General features: G+C 39.1%; 1 pseudogene; it reads left to right on the top strand.

The window, feature by feature from the left end:
* Positions 1–1,191: 1,191 nt before the first annotated feature.
* LOC149259072 (small RNA binding protein 1-like) lies at positions 1,192–1,943 on the top strand (annotated as a pseudogene).
* The last annotated feature ends 4,019 nt before the right edge of the window (positions 1,944–5,962 follow it).

The raw sequence follows: 5,962 nt of genomic DNA, 5'->3' as shown, positions 1-5,962 counted from the left end.
GCATAAGCTTCAACCACATTATTGGAAAATAAAACAAAACTCCATTAATACATATAAAATATTGTCCCTTAATGTTATAAAATAACCTCTCTCACACTTACCCCAACTCTTTTTTCTAAATGAATAATTATTAATTTATTTTATGCATGATTACTATTGAATACATAAACAATCAAACATGACAACTTTGGTAATTCCAAGCTTCCAAACTACAAATTCCAACCACTGAAATTTAAAAACCAATAATTATGACCTCAAAGTGAAAACTCTAGCCCCAAAAAACCTTTTTTAGGCAAAAACATTAAAATCAACCCTCAAATCAAAAAGTAGTGCTACTTGACAATTATGATTAAAATTACAACCTTTTGCAACCATAGCCTTGAAAAATTCATAATGTTGTGAACCACAACACTAATTATTCATGTCATAATTCCAAAAATGTTACAATTTTAAACCTAAAAAAACCATGTCACTAGCAAAACCTCTTTTCAATTGAAAAATTGAAAAAATGATGTCAAAAAAATTGTAATTTTAACACCAAAAAAAAAATCTCTAATAATAATGCCACTTTTCAATTTAAAAGTTGATTTTAAAATTTGTGACATTAAAAAAATGTTAAAACCATAAATTACAAAATAATGTAATTTTAACTTTCAAAAAAATTACCAATTTTTTTAATAAAAATAAAAATAACTGACAAATATAAGCTCCCAAATAATAGATTCTCATTAATTAGTAACTATATTAATTTCTCCATCTTCTACTAAGTGGATCAATGGATTAGGATCGCATTGGATTGTTACGCCGTAAGGCGTTTCCCTCTGAAATCAACTCCCCTCTCTGCACACCTATCATCTTGTGCACCACAAGATTATATGTTAGACGATTGTAGAAGGTTCAATCATTCGATCAAGGTGGTTACCAATTCATTGCAGAAACTCAATGTTATTTCATTCTTCTCTGGGATGAATAGAAAGTTGTGATGCCTCTCTCCAAATCTAAGGCCCATATTAGCGTGGTGCCATTCTTGTCTAGCCCAAACCCTACTTTCTCACTCGTTTATGGGGTGCTCTGCCCCTGCTTCGTATTGGTTCTGTTTGTTTTCAATTCTAGTCCTAGATCTAGTCCTATGTTAGTGGTTTCTTGCTCTCTCTTGTTCTGTCAAGTTTTCTTAAACTTCAATCTGAGAAGATGGCTTCAGAAAATGTTGAGTTCTGATGCTTCGTTGGAGGTCTTGCATGGTCTACTGACGACAAAAGCCTGCAGGAGGCTTTCAGCCCCTATGGCAAAGTCGTGGAATCCAAGGTAAAGCCATTATTTGTGTATTAATCTCTCGAATTCTCATGGTCATGTCCATTTTGTCATAATTAGGGTTTATTATTTTTGGGGTTTTGAATTTGATAGGTTTTATTAGGGTTTTCTTTTGGGGTTTTGAATTTTTAGAGATTTAATCATTTTCTGAGGGTTTCTCAAAACTAGGGTTTGCTTCGGGGTTTTGGGTTTGACGAATAAAGTTCTTTTCTGAGGGTTTGTCTCTGGATTTGTTTTCTGTAGATTATAAGTGATCAGGAAACTGGTAGATCCATGGATTTGGCTTCATGACCTTCAACGATGAGCAATCGATGAGGGACGCCATCGACGCAATGAATGGCAAGATGCTTGACAAGAGGAGCATCACCGTTAATCCAGCCCAGTCCAGAGGAAACGGGGGCGGTGGTGGAGGCAGTGGCTCTCATGGCTACTGTGGTGGTGGTGGTGGGGGTTACGGTGGAAGCCATGATCGTGGCGAACATGGTTATGGTGGTAGTGGCGGCTACAGTGGTGGTGGTGGTGGTGGTTATGGTGGCGGCGGTGGCGGCTATGGTGGTGGTGGTGGTGGTGGTGGCGGTGGCGGTTCTCGCTATGGTGGTGGTGGTTCCGATGGTGGTAGCTGGAGGAGATAGGCAATATGATGCTGCGCTAAGGTTTTTTTTGTCTGCAAGTGGTCTTATGTTTTGGTTCTATAATAATCTTGTTGGTGGTAGAGCTATATGCTGGTAACTATCCCTGGGCTTGGTATTTCAATGTTTTGTAAACTCTGTCTGGTTTTTGATTTGGATCTCTATTGCTCTCGATGAGCTGTATCGAAGCGGAAAATCTAGTTCTAATATGCCTGTAATTGCAATCTGAATATGCACTATACGGTTTTACTATCTCATGGTGGTTTTTTCCCAGGTTGCGAATTTCTAGTGTTTTTAAAAATGACCTGAATATGCAGTTTCACGAAATAGTTTTGGTTTCTGATTTGACATATAGACGCTTTATTTTTGGTTCAAGTATACTTTAATGTTCCTCTGGATGGGGTGTTTTGATGGCAAGTCTCTGTAGCGTAGGGTTTGTCCTGTAACTCCCATTCTTGTCATAAATTTTGTGTAATGGGTTTTTGCACATTGTTTCAATATAGATACTTATGTAACATTGGGCTTGTTCTGTTATTGGCTGAGCACTAATAAGTGCCTTCACATAGTATCAGCATGCCAATGCTCTCTATAACCTATAGGCCAGTTAGTTTCCAAACGGTTGATAGATCGGATGGGTTTGTGCATATTTTTTCAATATCGATACTTCTGTAACATTGGGCTGGTTCTGTTATTTGCTGAGCACTATTAAGTGCCTTCACACAAAGCGCTATGTGAATCGGCATGTCAATGCTCTCTTTGAAGCAATAGGCCAGTTAGCTGCCAAATGGTAGATAGATCGGTTCTATTTTGTGTTGGAATTTTAAGCTAGATCAGTGGTTTTGTGATGGTTGAGTAGGTTTAAATGTACAAAGTTCGGAATTTTAGGCTATATCAGTGGTTTTGTTAGGGTTTTTGAGGGGTTTCGGTAGATTTTATTTTTTTATTTGCTTCTTTGGATTTCTTCAAAGACCATGTAATAATCCTGTTGATGGTAGAGCTATATGCTGGTAACTGTCCCTAGGCTTAGTATTTGATGTTCTGTAAACTTGTAAGCTTTTTGATCTGGATCTCTGTTGCTCTCGATGAGCTCTATGTTGATCTATATAATTGCAATCTGAATATGCACTATACGGTTTTACTATATCATCATTATGGTTTCTTCCCTAAGTGTTTTTAAAAATGACACGTTTCATGAAATAGTTTGGTTTCTGATGTCACATAGACACTTTTTTTTGGTTCAACTATTTTGTAATGGTCCCCTGCATAAGGGGGTTGGGTTTTTATGTTAGGTCTCTGTATCATAGGGTTTGTTCTGCGACTGCCATACTTTTCATTAATGTTGTGTAATGGGTTTCTACATCTTCTGTTTCGAATCGATACTTCTGCAACATTGGGCTGGTTCTGCTATTTGAGCACTAAATGTGTTCACATAAGGCACATGTCAAAGCATATCAATGCTCTCGTACACACAATTGGCCAATTATTTGCCTAAGGGTAGATAGGTCGGTGCTTTTTTGTGTTGTAATTTAGGCTAGACCAGTGGTTTTTTGATGGTTGAGAGTAGGTTTAGATGTGCAAAGATTGGAATTTTAGGCTATCTAAGCGGTTTTGTGATTAGACCCATCTCCAGTATCTCATGGAAACTCAAGCTCAAGCCTCAGCAAGCAACCATCAAGAGCATTTTGAGTCTTTCTCCACCCGCAGCTAAAATGCCACTCAGTTCCTACACCGTTAGCTCTTTTAAGTCATTCTCTTTCCTCTCCATTTTCAATTACAAGCCCACCTTCAATTGCATAAAACACTCATACTCTGTCAGTCAAAGTACACCCGATTCCATAACCCACAACTTCAACCCCTTTCAGATCACCTTGTTACAGGGAAAAGTGTCTATTTAGAACTGCTATATCCCACTAAGGTGTGACAGCTACCTTAGAAACAAACAGAGAGAAAATACTTTTGTATTTCCTTTATGAACTATAGATAGAGAGGAATAGAAAGAACCAACCTGTGTCTTGCGCTAATCCTTTAATCCAATCCCTCTCTTCTTTGATAGTCTCCAGCTACCTACTCCCTTACTTGCCCAACTTCACCAAGTACCTGTAAGATCACAGAAGAAGAACACTATACAAATACATGGATCTATATTCATAAACAACTTAGGATCAGATTTAAGTTAACCATACCAATGTAACAAGCATCAATGATACAAAAGCATGGAGGAAAAACTCAAATAGTTTTTATTGATAAACAAGAAAAGATCCAGGAGGAGTTACAACCGATGGTTCCTGACCCAGCATCAACCTCCCAGCAAAGAAGCCCCTCTTCACCTCCAACAAAGCATAGATCACCCAATACTCTGATGTTTGTCTCAAAACCAACAGCAATTCCTTACAATATGCAAAATTCCAGCCTCTGGATCTCTCAGATGAGGGATCCATATATAGATATGTGTAAAGAGGATGAGTCAGCTTTTGATTTGATTAGTGTCTTCTATCTGCCAGTTCTTGCTTCCACTTGGAGACTGAAGGCCTCTTACTCATCCTTGGTAGAATTCAGTGAGGCAAGTGTCACAGGAGAAGATTCTGGAAGCTTCCATTGTCTCTCCACCTCGCGGAATGACACTGCCATTTGTCATTTCTCGCTCATCGCACCCCACAGAAGGGACTTTTGCAATGAAACGCACCCTCACAGTGTATTTAGGTGCAATGCAACGCACCTAGCCAGTGGAGCAGCTGAAATGATCCTGTTTTGACTTATTCTGAGCAGTTTCTGGTGGAGAACTTCTGGGAGAAGCTGTAATCTGTTGACCTTGTTCCTTTAGGGGTTAGAACAACACTTTTAGGGACTTAGGAGCCCTTGGTTTATGGGAATTTCATGCTTAGAGTTGTAAGGCACAAAAATGTCTATAACAGTTGCCCCCTAAAGTATGAGGCCGTTAACCTTTTGGTGTCGGGTGAAATGCTTTATTATGAGGATCCAAAGTTCTTTCAATGTTGAGAGGAGACCTGTAATAAGATACAATACAATACATTATCTTCATATTGTTTTCATGATCTAGCTGAGGCGGGCATTCCCATGCTCAGCTTTATAAATTCATTTTCATGTACATAGGACGGACAATCGTCTGAGTGTAGACTGATGATTCTGATAGAGCCATCATCCTTTTGGTAGGATGATTATCTGTGCTGCAATGCTGTACATTTAATGTCTTTATTTCCCTGGATATATATCGCAGCCCGGATGGATGAAACTAGATCTGGGGTCTTCAATATCGTCCGATTTTCACTCGAATTACAAGTCGATCCATGTGAGAAATGTTCTAAAGTCGAACATGGAAAGACATCCCTTGATTACCAGTCAATGATGTAAACTGTTAACAAGTGCGAGAGGAATCACTGATAATGATAATGATCCTCAAGGTACTGCAGTACAATTCACGTGGTGTGAATAAAGGACTTGGCGTCGAACACCACGCAAAATCTTTCGGTCGAAGGTAATTGATGTAAACTTGTTGCCGGAAGTGAGAAACTTGCCATTGAGGCATGCAAGCTTCAAAGTACTGAATGGGGTGTTCCTAGACCAACTTCTTGGATAATGAGCTGATGTCGACAAGAAGTGATCCATCAAAGGAGGGCCTTAATGAATCCCACATCAATGACACGGAACGGAGCAAATGATTTTGATGGAGGTGAAAACGATCTGATGATATACGGTTCAGGGTGGCGGTCATGAAAGAATGGAGTATAATGTATGGTAGTGGGTGAGACACAGGTGGCTTCTCTGGATGAATTCTCTTGAACATGTCGGCGACACTGATGTGATGGATTGGTAGCATTAACCCAAAATGTGGATGGTATGGTGTGACCATGGCGATGTGACCGGTGAATGAAACAACCCAACCCGACTCGGACACGGAGTGGAAGTGTCATGTTCAAGAGCGACTTGCTACCAATAAAAATTCTTTGAGTTTTCTTCCCAATTTTTCCCTAGTCATTGCTGACCAGTACCTCTTTATTTTTGTC

This window comes from Pinus tabuliformis, chromosome 6 (genome assembly GCF_031772625.1).
Source record: "Pinus tabuliformis cultivar Carrire ecotype Pingquan chromosome 6, CPIR1, whole genome shotgun sequence".
Classification (NCBI taxonomy): Eukaryota; Viridiplantae; Streptophyta; class Pinopsida; order Pinales; family Pinaceae; genus Pinus; species Pinus tabuliformis.
Note: the sequence above shows the minus strand (reverse complement) of the source record. Positions and strands in the feature narration are given on the sequence as shown.